The following is a 17,771-nucleotide window of genomic DNA, read 5'->3' on the forward strand; positions in this document are numbered from 1 at the left end:
CCCTGTTCCAGCAGTCTTCAATCAGACAAATTCTAACTGCACACTCCTACCAGTAAGGTGCAGAGTAACCTTCTCCAAAAAAAGATGGCCTGGACGAGTGCTCAAGTTATACAAACAGAGCTAGATTTAGCAGGTCTGAATCTAGTCTATGCTACAGCAAACAAAGTGCATCAGTTTCAGAAAAAGAGGGTTCAACTAAGCAGGCACAATAAGTTTCAACCAGCAGTTCCCAGCTCAGAAGGGCAGAATCTACCCTCTCCTCCCACAAGAGTGTAGATCACAAACTTTAATGTAAAATAACTGGCCTGAAGCCCAAGTGCTTAAACCAAAAGGCTTAGAATAACAGTTACAATTTAATCAGGCTACTAACAAGCAGTAATAAATAGCAGAATAAATACAAGTGAGTACTTTTAAGAACGAGCAGGAAAAGCAAAATAAAGTAACAACATAGGAAGAAAAACACAAATACAGTAAAAGCAGATGAATAAAGTGCATTTTTTTAGTTTGTGGGAATGGATGAAACAAGATAATTCAAGGCTGAGAAACTAAGGGGGTGAGCCTTCCCAAATGATCTCTGTCTGAGCTGATGAGATAGGACTGGGAGGAGTGTCCAAAAAAATATTTATAGTAAGGGTGGACAACTCAAAACCCACCCAATTTAAGAACACAACAAGGACTGGGTGGGTGGCAGTGGGAAGAATGCAGTCAAAGATGAGTGATATTCAGAGCAATGCAGACCACACAGACACTTCAGCTAAATACAGATATTTCTAAATAAAAAGCAATGCTGTTTCTCAGCTCCCCGACTAATCAACTGCTGCTATGCACAGTTTCCAAGGGAGTTCTTAGTAACTTTTTTAATATCCAGAAGAACATGCACTATTTAGCCTTTACTGCAGTAATACAGTAACATTGCCAGTGGATGTCAGCACATTCTTCATTCCCAAATACTGTGTACTCTACTCATAGACTCATGAGCTTGTAGGTTTGATTGGCAAGCTTATCAGCTAGTGGTCTTCAAAACACTTGATTTCCCTACGTGCATATTTTCTAATTTCCATATGTCAGGATTCTTTCTGAAGAAAATGAATGACTAACTTGTACTAAGTGTAGTAGGACACTTACTCCATGTCATGGAAGACACTTCATGATGTGTCTTCACATTCCTTTCTATTATTGATATTTATTTTTAATACTCGGTAACCCAATCAGGTGTTAGCTTCCACACTGGTGAGTTACAGGCATTGGCTTTCAAACAGAACCGAGTCAGACTTTACCATGCAGACCTGGCAGAAGTAACCTCTCAGTAACATGTAACAGAGTATAATAGCAGTTCCTGAAGCCTTCCGGAATAGTTCACATTTTCCATCCCTGTGTCTTTACTAGCAAAGGATCATTGCACCTTTTTAAGTTGTTTTAGGTGCCTCATTTGATGGCTGCATACTGCAGCAGTGTGTTCAATAATGTCTCACATCAGTGAGGAAGAAAGTGGCGCAGCTATATCTTCCCGAACTGATTACACATGCCCTTTAGAGCTAGGTTACAAAATCTGATTTTCTGATGTTGTGAGATACACTGTGGTCGAAGGTTAAATTGTTCACCATTTTTACTAGATCATTAATGATAGTGTTTTTTATAATTTGATAATTTATTTTGTAATTGCAATTTATGCCTTTTCGCTAACTCTAATAACATTACAGGTGAGGTCTTTGCTAACGCACCAGATATATATCATAAGTGCTTGTTGAAATTCCAAGGACAAGAAATTACGTTCTTCGCTGTTAAAGAACTGTAGATGCAAATTATGGGAATGCACATTAAATGTGAGATTGCAGTATTTTGGGCATCCCTCTTACTCTAAAATGCAATCATAATAAAGATAATGTAGCTAAGTAGTAAATGAGTGGAGAGAATTGCCCACTATGCCACCTAGAGTGCAGTTGTTGGCATATTTGGATAGATGGGTAAACCTTCCCATCCTGATTGCTGTGCACTGTTGCTTAACTACTAATTTGCATAGTAAAATAAGTACAGGCTGACTTTTAATTGACTGATATTTCCCTGTATGGAATATTGTTGAAAGCCTTAGCAAAGTCAGAAGAAGTATGCATTGTCAGAGTATCATCAAGTGTTGTTATTACCTATACAAAGAACATTCATAAGGCAACAAAAAAAATGTTCATTTGCTTTTACTGTATTTGTCTTTCCTCCTACTTTATTTTGCTTTTCTTAAAATACTCAATTTTATTTAGTCTGCTGCATTTATTACTGCTTGATAGTAGCCTGATTAAATTGTAACTGTTATTCTAAGTATTTTGGTTTAAGCACTTGGGCTTCATACAGGCTGTTTTACATTAAGAAGGTTTGTGGTCTGCACTGTTGTGGCAGGATAGGTAGTTTACGTCCTTCTAAGCTGGGAATTGCTGATTGAAGGCCCAGTGTCTGCTATTCTAAAAGTGTATTAGTTCTGGTTTAAGCACTTGGGCTTCAGGCCAGTTATTCTACATTAAGAAGGTTTGTGGTCTGCACTCTTGTGGGAGGAGAGGCTGGATTCTGCCCTTCTGAGCTGGGAATATCTGGTCACAGGCTTATTGTGCCTGCTTATTTGAACTGTTTCTTTCCAAAATTGGTGCGGCTTGTTGCTGTAGCATAGACCAGCTTCAGGCCTGCTGAATTTAGCTTTGTTTGTATAACTTGAGCACTGATCCAGGCCATCTTTTTTGGAGAAGGTTCCCCTGCACCCTAGTAGCAGGACTGTGCAGTTAGAACTTGTCTGATTGAAGACTGCTGGAACAGGGCTCAGTTTTGAGCTTTTTTTCTGGTTAATTGGGTAACTTGTTTAAATCAGTTTGTTCATTTTCTATTGTTTTATATATATAAAAATATTTATATAAATAAAACTATTTACTATTATATATTTATAAAAATTTTACTTTATTCATCTGCTTTTACTGTATTTGCGTTTCTTCCTACTTTATTACTAGTGGCATTGACTACAACTCTGATCTGCGATATATAACAATAAGTATCCTTTTCTGTGCATTTAAAGTGTTTTTGAGTGTATCTGCTTATCTATCTATATATATATATATATATATATATATATATATATATATATATATATATATATATATATACTTGTTTCCCGCCTTTCTAAGCTAGTATAGTCCAGTTTTCAGATTAGTGCTGAATTCAGGGCTGTGTTACAAATCTTTGTGTCTGCCCATACCTTACTTGGATAGAAGGAAGTTCTCTGTTCACCTGTGAGAGATGGGAGCTTTGATCAGCCTGTCTGTCCCTGGAGGAGTGGTTTCAGCCCAGAAATTTGTAGTTTATTGGCCATTTTGGGCTAATTTCTATCTCTTTCTTTTCCCTGCTATAAATATCATATTTGCCCGGTTTTGCGCGCCGGGTAGCTAGGGTAAAACTATTCCCGGCTCCACAAAGTCTCCTCTTCAATTTTTCCCTTGGAACTAGACAAACTTTCAACTTAAGCACTCAAGCCACTCATTTCTCAGCCTGGCACTTACTCACAACTTATAGCAAGCACTTATAAACCCTAGCACTAGACCCTCCTGTACTGTACAGAAGGACAAGGCTCTTTATTCGACCTTACCAGCCATCCAGTAAAACAGTTCACTGTACCTGTCCAGGCATGTCCAAAGGGCAGTTTCAGGTGTACTCTCCAGTCCAACTGGTGAATCTGGGCATTTTGAAGCAATGTTACAACTGCCTCATGTACACAGACAACCCCCTCCTCCTACCACCAAACACTAATACATGCGAGAGATGCAGTTATACAACCAAACTGGAGGCTAAGCTCTCTCAACCCAAGACTGGATCAGACAGTCAAGAGGAGAAGGGAAATACTTGAATCACGCCACCAGTCTCACATAAACCCATTAAAGCAGCACTGGAAAAAAACACACATAAATACATGAAAACATACTCGGAGGCTCTAAATAAAAATCTGCAAATCCAACAGAGACCTCCAAAGCAAACATCCAAGCAACCTCCACCCCCCAACACAAACCATGAAACACATACTTCACAAAACCAGTGTGCCATGCAATCACAGACCTTAAGGCAAAATAACATACTCAACATACTAGTAATAGGTAACTCTATAGTCAGGCACACTGATGTCTCACTCACTAGGCTGAATAAGGAGAAGGTTACTGTTAGCTGCCTGTAAGGTGCCAGGATCCGCCACATAACACAAGCACTCAGGTCACTACAGAACAAATACAAATATGACTCTATCATTGTCCATGTTGGTGTGAATGACCTGAGCCATACGTCTCTGGACTACATGAAAAGAGACATGGAAGAGCTCTCTGATCACGTAGCCCAGGCCGGTATAACCCTGACCCTGAGTAGCATCCTGCCCTTACCAAGAATGATACCACGGTATAAAGAAAAAATTCTCAATTTCAACAATTGGCTAAGTTTCTGGTGTCATTCAAAGGGGATCCAGTGTCTGTCCACCTGGGATGACATGCTCGACAAGCTATGCTGCTTCGCTAGAGACGGCTTGCACCTGTCACCCTTAGGCTTTTGAATACTGGCCAAGGCTCTTGCCACCCCCATAGTGCCTTTTTTAGGCAAGGCTCAAAAGACAAACATACCGCCGTAAATAGCACAAGTAACAAAAAACTGAGGGTAGTGCTACTCAATGCCAGAAGTCTGAACCTCAAAATGCATGCACTCGAGGCACTCCTAAGTATGGAGAAAATTGATATATGTGCAGCAACAGAAACCTGGTTTAAGGCTCCAGAGAGCACCCCAGCACTACCAGGCTACAACTCATATGATACATTTTGGCCACAGAACCCAAACCAAAATACAAAAGGCGGGGGCGTATCCATATTCATCATGGATACCCACACCTCCAGGTTAGTGGCACAGCACGATGCTTCAGAGATCCTCCACGTGCAAATAACAATGGGCAAAACTGCATTTCAGATTGTAGCTTGCTACAGATCACCCACCATGTCCCAGGACCTCCATTCCGCATTCCTGGAAACACTGGGAAACATAAAGGTCCTACCAAACACCCTAATATTGGGCGATTTCAATTATCCAAACATTAACTGGGAGAACTACTGAAGTACTAACTCCCTTGCCCAACATTTCCTAGAATTTATAAACTCAAATGCCCTGGTTCAACTGGTCAACACTCCCACCAGAGGTGACAACATATTGGACCTGGTCATCGCCAACATGGGTGACCAGAGTTCCACACCGGAGGTCAACCCCTTGCTGATTAGATCAGACCATAAACAAATCACTTTGGATATCCACATTCCGCCCTCACCCCCGGACAAGGAAACCACCGTGAAAAACTTTTCAAAAGCAAACTTCACGTTACTTAAGACCGAGGTGGAAAGTTTCAAAGCCCCCATGCTGAAGGATATTACTGTCCAAGCTGCAAAATGCTTTACTAATGCATTCTACGGGCACCTACGAGAAAGCATGGATCATGCCATCCCAAGCAAAACCAAGACTCACTTCTCAAAGAAAAGGAAACCATTCTGGTGGACTCCTGCCATAAACAAGCTATACAATAGAAGGAGGAAACTAATACAGAAAAGAGTAAAATCCCAAGAAGGGAAGACATCCCTGATCATTATCAGCACGAAACTATGATCCCTCATAAAATCATCCAAGGCGAGCTTTGAAAGAAAAATTGCCAAGGACTCCAAAGATAACCACAAGGCATTCTTTAGCTATGTCAAGAACCTAAGTGGCAATGCTCAGATCTGCTCAGAGTTAGTGCAGAATGGCACAAAATACACTGAACCGACTGATATCGCCAACATCCTGGCAGACAGGTTCAGCACAAACTTCACCCCCCTCTCACCCCTAAGAGGGCCCATAACCATACCAGAAGAATGTAGAGTCCCTGAAATCACAGACACTCAGGTTAAAACAGCCCTCTCCAAAGCCAAAAACACAGCATTAATGGGACCAGACAGTGTCCCGGGCTGCGTCCTACACGAGCTCAAAGATGGACTAACCCCTCACCTAAACACACTGTTCAAACTCAACCTCTCCACAGGCTACATATCCATAGAGTGGCGCACAGCAGTGGTTATTCTGCTCCACAAAGGTGGAGCCACAACAGACCCTGGGAACTATCTCCCTATAAGCCTGACTAGCTTGGTCTGCAAGGCTATGGAGCGCATCATCATGGAACTCATTAACAGAGACATTGGGAACCTCCAAACACTGGACCCTACCCAGTTCGGCTTTGTTAAGGGCAGATCATGCCTCCTAAACCTGGTGGACATCTTTGAGACAGTTACCAAGGCTATAGATGAGGGAAAGGTGGTACACACAGACTACCTAGACCTCGCAAAGGCCTTTGACACCATTCCCCATTCTGGTATTATAGACAAGCTCACCAGCCTGAACATAAACCCCTACATCACAAGATGAGTTGCCAACTGGCTCATGGACAGAACCCACATGGTGAGAGTTGTGGGAGCTAGGTCCAACTCTAAATCGGTTACAAGTGGAGTTCCCCAGGGCTCAGTCCTAGGACCACTCCTGTTCAGCATATACTTCTCAGAGGTACAGGCAAGCACAGGAGGACTATGGCTGATCAAGTTCGCAGACGACTGCAAACTAGGGGCTATAATTGACTGTCTGGCTGACACAGACATCCTCCAAAAGGGTCTCACTGAGACGGATACCTGGTGTCAAAATCATGGCCTCAAGCTAAATGCCAAAAAGTGCATAGTCATCTCCTTTGGAAAAAACAAAGTACCCACAAACTACCACATAGGTGGTTGTCCCATAAATACGGAAGACGTAATAAGGGATCTGGGGACCCAAGTAGACAGTAATCTCACCTTTGATAATCACATTGCCAAAGTGGTTAGAAAATCCTTCTACATGGCCCACGTAATCACAAAAGGGTTCGCATCCAGATCAAAATAGGTCATTGTGCCCCTCCACTCATCACTCATCAGACCCATCATAGAGTACAACTCCCCATTTGGGATGTACCTTACAAGACACCTGCAACAGCTGGAAAGACCACAGATGTACCTCACCAAGAGGATCACTGGCCTCAAACAGATACCCTATGCAGCTCGACTGAAGAAAACACAGCTGTACTCGGTTGCATACTCCCTACTCAGAGGTGATCTCTGCCTGACATACAAGAACATGTTCAACCCAGAATTGATGGACATGCTCCACCTAAAGAAAACCTTATCCCCGCAAGCCACACGCTCTAGGGATCTAAACCTTGCCACAACAATAAATAGGACATGCTGCTGGAGGGATAGATTCCTGTCCCAGAGACTTCCCATGCTTTGGAACAAGATCCCAATCTACATTAGGCAGAGCTCCTCGCTAACACTCTTCAAAAAAAATCTTGACGAGTAGATGGGAAACAGAAAGTTTACCTTGAGGATCACTTCAGTGGCTCTGCTAGACAGTGGCACAGGGAACTAATCTAAGGGGGCGGTGAAAGCCAACGCATTCTGGCTAGGCTTATAAATGCCTTCGGGCAGATAGCCTAGTACCTACCTATGAACCTATGAACCTAAAATCTCCCATTAACAAACCCATACTATTCCATGTCTAACAGAAGTGCTTTCATTGTATCATTTTTGGATAAGCTTCATTATGAATCTTATAGGTTCATAGGTGTGTACTAGGCTAATGGCCTTGGAGCCTTTACAAGCCTAGCCCATAGAAGTACCCTGGCATCATGCCGCCTGACGTTAGTTCCCAGTGCCTCTATCAAGTAGAGCCACAGCAGTGATCCCCGGGGTGAACTTTCTTCTTCCCATCCACTCATAAGACTTCCTCTTGAAGAGGGCCAGTGAGGTGCTCTGCTTGACATGTATGGGAAGTCTATTCCAGAGCATGGCCAGTCTCTGGGTTATGAACTTGTCCCTCCAGCATGTTATGAGTCTGACAATGATTTTTCATATAACACTGGTTAGGCTGATAGGTGTAGAAATGGTTGAGTCTGACATGATCTTTCTAGGTGAATTGGTACCACAACAACCTGTCATTATTGGTCATGGATATATCCAGATAGAAACATTTTATTTAACATGGCTGATGGGAGTTTAGTCAGACTTTCCTTGTCTCTTTGTAGGAAACAACAATGTATATTATCTAGTCGAATGGAACTTGAATTTGTATTTTCATTTGTGTCAGCAGTTATCATGCTTACTGTTTGTTGTACAAGGGATATCTCCACTTGTCTCTGTAGTGCCCTGATGTGTGTTTTAGCTTATTGTAAAATTTGTTTGTGTTTTGCATGCTCCTACGCTTCTGCTTTCTGAGAGTCAGTCGTACAGATGGCTGCAATGCGGTCAGTTAGGTTACTTCATTGATCTAGCCATCCACAACCCCTTTTCCCATTTTTTCACAGGGGGTTGGAGTGTCACTTTAACAGTGACAATCATCTAAAGCTAAGGTTTATACCGCGGGATGGCTAGCCCTGCCACGGTTCCTCCTTGGATCAATTCATTGAAACATTGGTTCACTGCAGGCACAGCAAATCTTTCTTTTCTTCCAGGTTGTTATGACCTCACAGTTGATTATAATAGTTAAAGGGTTAAAGTGATAAAGAAAGCACAGTCACTTGGAGCGTTTAATTATTTGCCCTCCATTTTTTTCTGATCAGCTATGGTTTTTGACATTTGCTTTTCTGTCAGAAGCCACATTTTCTTATGAAGGGTTTTTCTAACAAAAGCAGGTAGCCCAGAATAAAGTATGCACTGCTTCAACATAACATTAGTAGATATTATAGCTATTAAAATCAAGTGACAAAAGATGATATTTGTTTCACCAGTAGTGGTACAATGTGATACTCCAGCGTGCCATTAAGTACACAAATCCTGGAATTAAAGTTGTAAACTGAAGTGCAACTGCATTCATAGTACATCTAACAAAACAGGTGTCTGGTTTTATAAAATAACTCAATAACATAGGAAACAGATTCAGAAATACTCAGCAAGCTGCAGGTTTATGAAGTTTAGCTCTAGAGAGTTGTAGTAATAAGTGGAATGTAAATTTCTGCTGAACAGAATGGTAATGGAACTCAGTTCCTCTGCATTACTATTAGCCTCCCATATTAAGACCATACCTGTGAAGGCAGAGAAAAGAGGATATATGATGCAGGAGATGGCAAGGCATACAAGGTCAAAAAACACAAGAAACAGACAAGGAGAAAAGTGCAACAACTGTGCATTATTACAACTAAAGAGACACCAGTGGATTCATGACAGAGACTATGAATTAGAAAAGGGGGTGAAAACAAAATTTATGGTCTTATCCAGTTTACAAGTTACGGAATTCAATATAGCACTAACCAAAATGCATTTCTGGCATGTGTGTTCACATTCACAAGCACATGATATAGCTTATGAGGTGTTAAGCTGCTTTCTGCACTCCAGGGTTTGATCCCCCCAGCCTACTCTTGTCCACTCTATAGTTGAGCATGCCACTTAGCCAGCTCCAAGTTTGAGACTAGTAATCTATCCAAGTTAGTAAATAGATGCAAGTAAGTAACTAAGTAACTAACTAAATTAATTGGAAAGCCACTAATCCACTCAGCGATTTGAATCTAAGCATGCTTTTTGTTGTCAAAAAAAACAACGCGTTTTTTACAGCTCCTGCTATAGCTTCCTCAGAGTACTAAAACAAGTCTGTGACAGTTTCTTTTTAAACAAAGAAAGCGCGCCAAATAAGTTAGGCAATGCCCCATTGTTAAAGGAACAGTGAGTGTAACCATGCAAGTTAACAAGTAAACATTTTATCATTTTGATAAAATAAAACAAATCTAACAGTAAGTTACAGCAAAGCGGCACCTGTCGAGCTGTTGTTACCTAAAATTCTAAGTAAAAAGCGGCATAAATTGCTGCGATATATAACCAAACAATCAAATAAAAACTTGATATATACATCCTATACAATTGCCTACATCAAATAATGCCCTGATGGTACAGTTACTGACAAATATATCAGATATAGCTTATTAATCCATAACATCATGTCGATGCCAGCACAATCGTGTTACAAAATGTTAAAAACCTTTTAGGTTTATGCAAAAGAAAGTCATCCTGTCTCTAAATGCATATTGTACATTTTATCAAAAGGTGTTGCCGTAAAGATGTGAAGACGTGGGTTTTACAAGAGGACAAGCTTGGTCCAACCCACTCCGATTATCTGACCAAACTTCAAATGCTGTCAAAGAAACCCATCCCACCCCAAAAGGCATACACCTTTGAATGAGCGGTGGAAAAAACAGTCCCAAGGCACCGCAGCCATCCTCAACAAAACATCAGCCCATCAAGTGTCGCAATATCAAACCAAATTTACTAGCTGTAAACCGAGTGCACGACATGTACTCGTGTGCTATCTACCACTCTGCCATATTGTAGATAACTCCGAATAGGGAGATCTACAGAAGTCACAAGCAGAGGGGACCAGGAAGACCCCTAATGATCAATAAACCAGATCCAGTCACTAAAGTTTCCCCTCACGTTGGGAGCCAAGGCAAAACAATAGGGGCCAAGCCATCAGTCCCAACATATTCAGTGGAAAATAAAAAGTAAAAAATGAGATGAAAAAAATAAAATTAAAAATGAATAAATGAATAAATAAATAAGAAACTTCAAGCCAAACCCATTACACCACCAGAACAGTGGGATCTCCCCACATTATAGCAGCCAAGTAACAAGGCACAGAAAATGTGCAAAGATGTACAAAGAGTCATACAAGAAGTTCTCTGTCAGGTCCCAACCATGGCAACAAGGCACCAGTAAGCTAACCAGAACCATGAAGCATGGGTAGTAGCCCATGAATGAAAATGTAAGTCATGCCTATAAGAAATCCCATGTTTAAAAAAGTCAAAATTTCTCCTTTTTATTTATGCAGACCAGAAGTAATGATCTGAAATTGTAATATTATCTCAAGTAACTCCTTAATTTTAGTAAACAAGAAATATTACAGTTGTCATTGAGACCTGGTGGTTGAAATGCATCGAGTTTTAGTTGCCACTCAAGCTCTTTTGTTTCCAAGATGATGGAGGAGGGGCCACCTCTAATATTATGAGGGACATGATCAATGGCAGAAAAGAGAAAATTGTGGTCTTTGTTTAAGATGATATGTTTTGAGAGTGCATTATCATCCTTGCTTTTTTTAATTGCATAGGTGTGCTGGTATATTCTCTCCTTAAATTTTTGCTCAGTTTTTCCAATATAGTATGCAGGACAGCAAACGCATTGAGCTAAGTAAACAAGGGATTTAGTATTACAATTAACTTTATAATGGCAAGTAACTTTTTTACCATTTACAGTTTGTGTGCACCCTGTTCTAATATATTTGCAAAAATTACAATTGCCACATGGAAAACTTCCTTTCTGCCGTGAATGGAAGTCAAGATGTGTTTTTGTTTCTAAGAAGTTCTTTAAATTTTTGCCCCTCCTGTAAACTATCAATGGTTTTTCCCCCAGTTTTTCCCCTAGGCCACTGTGACTAGAAATGTAGTACCAATTTTTGAATAAGATAGAATTAATCATCCTGGAGTCCATGTTATACACTGTAATAAAACTGAGAGAGAAATTATTCTCTTTATTACTAGAAGGTGACTCACAAGAAACAGGGGGACTTGATGTTAGCATTGGGTCATCAGCTATGGAAACATCCCCTGAATATCCAAAAGTGTTGCTAAGTAGTGGTCTATAAAAGCCCTCCAGTCTTTTAGTCGTGACTTCTGTGATCAAGTCCTCCAGTAGGTCAACTGGGTAGTCCCGATTTGAAAACATATCAAAGAGGAGTGTACATTCCTTTTTAAAAAGGTCCAAGGTACTACACATTCTGGCTGCTCGGATCAATTGACCCTTGACTATAGATCTTTTTTGTCTAAAAGGATGTTGGCTTGAAAAATGAAGAAGTGAATTACAGTAAGTGGGCTTCCTGTGTATAGATGAAATTAATGTGTTGTTCATATCAGCTTTTTCAAGATAAACATCCAAATAGTCAATAGAGTCAGTAGAAAAGTGAAAAGTGAACTTGAAAAAAGATGTAGTGCCATTCATGAGTTCAATGATGGCAGTAGCATCCTGTTCAGAACCTTGGAAAAGGATGAAAATATCATCCAAGTATCTCGTGTAGTAAATGACATGTTTCATTACTTTTTTTCTCCCAATAGGCTACTACCATGTTTGCAACTGATGTCCCACAGGGTGAGCCCATAGCTATACCCTGAGTCTGTAAAAATATTGGTTTTCAAATATAAAAAAATTAGATGTAAGAATAATATCAATAAGTTCAGTGACTGTGTCTATTTCCGTTTGGGGGGCTCCCAGTTCATGCAGCAGGAGACCTACCCACTCTGATGCTTCCTGATGAGGAATAGAAGTGTACAAGTCCACAATATCGACTGTCAAAAAGTTGAAATTGTGGTCTAGTTTTAGCTGGTTGATGTTGGCCAGGAAGGACCAGGAATCTTTACAGACACAAGGTATCATTTTAAGGTATTTACTAAGTATATTATCCACCAGTCGGGCGCAAGGGTGGGTCATAGAAGACCTCCCGTCAATTAGTGCCCGAATTGGTGGGTCATGTAAGTTTTTATGAATTTTCGGAATACCGAAAATTACTGGTGTCTTAGGTAGAGAGATATCTATGAAATGATAGATCTCATTGCTAACTTTTCCTGCAAGGAATAAGTCCCTAAAATAACCTCTATTCCTAGAAAATGTGATGTTCATTTCATTGAGTGAAGAGGGACTGTAAGCTGGACTGTTGAGAATTTTTGTAGTCATCTTTGTTAAAAATGACTAACCCCCCACCCTTATCAGGTTTAAGGACTCGAATGGGTATGTTACCAAGTTCCCTAAGTAGGTTGTGCTGCTCTTTAGTGATGTTGAAATTATGTTTCCTAGCCAGACATTTAGCTTGGGTGTCAAGGTGTCTGAGGTCAACCTCACAAGCTTTTTCAAATAAGGCTAAAGTGGGGTGTAAAGGTGGATTGTACACACTTGAAAGTCTCAAGTTATTTAATTCACGCTGCATAGGAGAAGAAAATAATAACCCCAAATTAAGTTTTCTTGTAAAATATTTAACATCAATTATAGTTTCTGTGAGGTTGAAGTGACAAGTAGGGACAAATGAGTTGCCTAAGGCAAGGAGGTCTATCAATTCTTGCTCTATTTTAATTTATTTATTTATTCATTTATTCATTTTTAATACAATTTATATAGTATCACACCTTATAGATTTAAAAATCAAATTTTATAAAATCTTTTCATCAAATAAAATGAATGATTCAACTGCCAATAAATTTGACAAAAAATTCATCAAATGACTTAAAACTTTGTGTGGTTAAAAACCTTGTACCATCACTCAACACTAGCGTGTTAAAAAACTGTTGTTAAAAATGTTATGAATATGTTTTAGAATAAAATAATACTGTATTTATGGTAGTCTTCCATGTCTATTTTACATTGAAAGACTTTATATTTTATATTTTACATTTTATATTTTGCAGTCCTTTGTGTGTATTCAAGTATATTTTTTTAATACGTGATTGAATTCACGATGCAACAATTAAGTAATTAATTAATTAGTTACAGCATGTGACCTTGGCTTCAGTATATATTTGTTGAGTATTAAGCATTGTTTTTATACTTGATAAAGCTCGGTATTGCACCGAGCGAAAGCGCTTGTTTTAGTGTGGTGGCTTCCAATAAAGGATTTATTTACAGGCTTGTTTGGCGCTTCGTCCTTGGGTCGTGAATTCTTCTTTTTTATGGACTTTTGATTCCACTTGCTTCTCTGGTTTTGACTGTCATGGCCGACGGACTTGCTCCAACTGATTTCATGGATACTCCTCAAGTGTTAAGGAACCAGGGTGAAGATATTCCAATTACCCGTACTGAGTTCAACAAAGTCTTGGCTTCAATCTCCCAGCTCACTAATATGCTTAATGATATGCAGAGCAACTTAACGCCTACGTTGCCCGGTAATCAGCAGCAAGGGCTTGAACAGAGAAAGAAACATTCACATAATACGGTGACAGGTAAATCTCCTGAGCCAAGGCAGGAATCTCCTGTTTGCTTGCAGTCAGGAGTATCAGATGCTGAACAAGGAACTAAATCATTAAGATCGCAAATGGAGCCAAGGGGCTCTACAGACGAGCAACTTAATAACTTTAATTTCAACGCTTGGACAGGACGGCAGTTTTTGTTTAGTAAAAGTACTGTATCTTTCAATCACAATAAGAATATGGATTGTGACTTTCAAAGGTTAAAAGACAAATTATATGCATACAAAAGTACCCAGCTGGAGATTAATTATCTCAAAGAATGTGTAGCAGTCAAGCGTGTACCGAAGGGTTTACGCTTGTATAAGTTCCCTAACAATGTTCAACAGGGAACGGTTTACTATGACAGGTTATGTACTATTTTTGATAAAGCTGGGCTAGATATGCTTAATGTCATGATACAAGAGTACGAGGCGAAGGCTGATACTCTTTTGAAAGAATTGAATGTGCTGAATAATGCTTTAGTTAATGACAGTGATTTCTGCTCTGTGAAAAAGAATTATGACAACGTATTTAGAGAGGTTGATTCCTATTGTGTTAAAATTGTTGAGCGTAAAATTCGTAAATTGGAAAGAGATTTGATTGAGTATAAGGAAGGTTTAGCCTATCCTAAACCCGGTAGAACACATAGAGAACATACTAATTTTAACACAGGTGTGCTTTATGGTGTTAGAGATAACAATCACCCAGATTCTTATGCACAACCATTACGTAGAAGTGAAAGGCTGGCTGAGAAGGGTAGAAAGGGCTCCACCCAGGATTTTCACCAAGCCCCGGACAAAACAGGGGGAAACGGACAGAGATTTTACCAACAGGGTTGGAACACCAGACACACTTAGAGATACATGGTGGTATTGTAGACAGTGGGTTACTAGATGATTATTGTATTGAACACACTAGCGAATATGCTGTTTTTAAAAAAGATAACTTCATTATTTATAACTACACAGATATAGAGGTGACCAAAACCTTTTTTGATTTATTCACTCGTGGTTTCCAGTTCGTTCCATCACGTTCATTTAATTTAACCCAGGCACTCATAGATGTCAAATTGTTCACAAGAAAACTAAACCTATCCTTATTTTTTAAAGAGCAGATTTATATTAAGAATGAACTAAGTAGAAGCAGTACATTTAACCCCCCCATGCATCCCTCTGTCAAGGTATTTGAGGAACTAATAGAGAAGGATTTCAGAAATCTACACACTCACTGTACATTCTCTCCACCTACTAATTTAAACAAGGAAGAGGTTGAGTTAGTAAATTCTCTTAAAGGTCATAACATTAGAGTCATGAAACCAGACAAAGTAGGGGGGGTGGTTTTAATGTATGGCTCTGACTACGATTCATATCTACACACTATGTTACAAGATGCAGACCAATACGAAACTGTTTCCAAGAATGAAGTGAATCTAGCAGTTTCCAAAATTAATTTTACACTAACTGATCATTTATTACAAGGAGCAATAAGTGAAAATTTATTTAATTATTTACATGTTAACAGACCTAGAACACTAGCTGTTTTTGGGATCCCAAAAACACATAAGGGACTGGATCCATTAAAATTCAGACCTATTGTATCTGGAGGTGGTAGTATAATAGAACCCCTCGCCAAATTTATTGATTACGTCACTAAAAACTTTGTTTCTACTTTGTCACATCTGTAAGGACTCATGGGATTTTCTTAAAGGAATCACACCTTCCTTGTATAGTAGAGAACTACACATGGTCACGATAGATGTTGTTGAACTATTTCCAAGTATTCCTCACAGTATTGGCTTGGAATGGTTTAATGAGGTGTTGGTTTCAGAAACAAAGTTAGGTAACAATATTACCAACTTACTTGCAGAATTCATGGAGACAGTTTTACAGAACAACTTTATTTATTTTAATGGCGAATTCTTTAAGCAAAGAAAAGGGGTAGCTATGGGTACTCCCTGTGCCTCCCTCTACGCCAGTTTGGTATTACACAAATGGGAACAGAAATATATTTTTGCAACAGACCGGACACACTTTATCATCCACTACAAGAGATATTTGGACAATATTTGTATTTTATGGAATGGTCCGCTAGAACAGTTTCATGAATTCTTCAAATATCTTAATTCCACTACCACTTTTTTGTCTTTCACTTGTAATATTAGTCAAAAAGAGCTACACTACTTAGATGTCTCTTTACATAAAGATGACACTAATAAGGGATTTTCTTCTAAGCTTTTTAGAAAACCTAGTTTTTCCAATTCATATCTACATTTTTCAAGTGGGCATCCTTTTCATCAAAAGAAGGGGATTGTCAAGGGACAATTTATTCGTGCTGCTAGAATGTGTAGTGACAGTTCTGATTTTTTACATGAGTTAGAATTTATGAAGGATTTATTTTTGGAAAGAGGGTACCCTGATTCCTTATTGACAAAGTTGGCTAATGAAATTATTGCCAACAGAGACATAAAATACCCTCCTTTACTAGGTGCTGGACTGTTTGTAAGTCCTGCAAGTTTTGCAAGTCGAGTTCCATCAACAGACAGTGGTCCAAAGTTGGAGAACAGTTTTATTTACACTTATTCACTTAATGCCCCTGATATAGAGAATATTATCTGGAAACACTGGCCAATACTTACACTACAAGATGAACTCAAAGATCTAGTGCAGACACATCCTTTTTTTGTAAGGAAAAGGGACACTAACCTTAAACAACTATTTGAAAAGAAAGATATTTCAAGTTCTGCATCTAACAGATGACCATTAGGCACTTGAGTATAGGGAACTCTTGTGGCAACTGAGATTGGACGCAGGTAAACCGCCAGGTCTTAATGACAATATCTTATTGACAGTATCAATATCAGTAGTGTTCTAAAGTTAAGAACTGCTCGATTATAGTTTGTAGAGTTTAATTTTTTCTGTTTTTTTCACTACTACACAGTCCTTTAATCACTTATTTTTTATATGAGGTCAACATATGAGATTTAATGCTAGTCTAATACTAGTTTTTTGAGATGGTCATCTATATTTAATATATATTAATTTACTTTACATTACTTAACACTATTTATTACTAAATATAACACTATTTATTAAATTACTATTTATCAAATTACATTATATTTCTTGGTATATCTGTTTTTTCTTGCCAATATGTTTTGACAGTATTAGCTTGATACAAGCATTCACACAATACGGTATTATTTTATTCTAAAACATATTCATAACATTTTTAACAACAGTTTTTTAACACGCTAGTGTTGAGTGATGGTACAAGGTTTTTAACCACACAAAGTTTTAAGTCATTTGATGAATTTTTTTGTCAAATTTATTGACAGTTGAATCATTCGTTTTATTTGATGAAAAGATTTTATAAAATTTGATTTTTAAATCTATAAGGTGTGATACTATATAAATTGTATTTATGGTAGTCTTCCATGTCTATTTTACATCGAAAGACTTTATATTTTATATTTTACATTTTATATTTTGTAGTCCTTTGTGTGTATTCAAGTATATTTTTTTAATACGTGATTGAATTCACAATGCAACAATTAAGTAATTAACTAATTAATTAGTTACAGCATGTGACCTTGGCTTCAGTATATATTTGTTGAGTATCCCCACATTGTGCTACTTCATCACTGCCATCATCTTCAGATGCTACCAATACAGGTTGATCTATGATAACAAGTAATTAACCCAACAAG

This window comes from Protopterus annectens, chromosome 5.part1 (assembly GCF_019279795.1).
Source record: "Protopterus annectens isolate FY-2018-M chromosome 5.part1, PAN1.0, whole genome shotgun sequence".
NCBI classification, from domain to species: Eukaryota; Metazoa; Chordata; order Ceratodontiformes; family Protopteridae; genus Protopterus; species Protopterus annectens.